This window comes from Nannospalax galili, unplaced genomic scaffold (genome assembly GCF_000622305.1).
Source record: "Nannospalax galili isolate Female #2095 unplaced genomic scaffold, S.galili_v1.0 C45913811, whole genome shotgun sequence".
Classification (NCBI taxonomy): domain Eukaryota; kingdom Metazoa; phylum Chordata; class Mammalia; order Rodentia; family Spalacidae; genus Nannospalax; species Nannospalax galili.
Window position 1 is genome coordinate 1 of NW_008388813.1, and position 227 is coordinate 227.

General features: G+C 48.0%; 1 long non-coding RNA gene across 1 annotated transcript; it reads left to right on the top strand.

Moving 5' to 3' along the window:
• On the top strand, positions 1–219 carry LOC103728145. The gene is made up of 2 exons (XR_607004.2): positions 1–86; positions 180–219. It is a non-coding gene; the product is annotated as an uncharacterized LOC103728145 (long non-coding RNA).
• The last annotated feature ends 8 nt before the right edge of the window (positions 220–227 follow it).

Sequence of the window (227 nt, forward strand, 5' to 3'; positions counted from 1 at the left end):
TGGAGTCTGAGGCAGGTGCAGATGACTCTGCTGAGGAAGGGGACCTTCTGGATGATGATGATAATGAAGATCGAGGGGATGACCAGGTGAGCATCTTGGGAAAAGGAACAGATTAGTTGGGGTGGGGAGTTACATGGAATGCCTCTAACCAACTCCATCCAATTTGTCTCTTCTCACAGCTGGAGTTGATCAAGGATGATGAAAAAGAAGCTGAGGAAGGAGAGGAT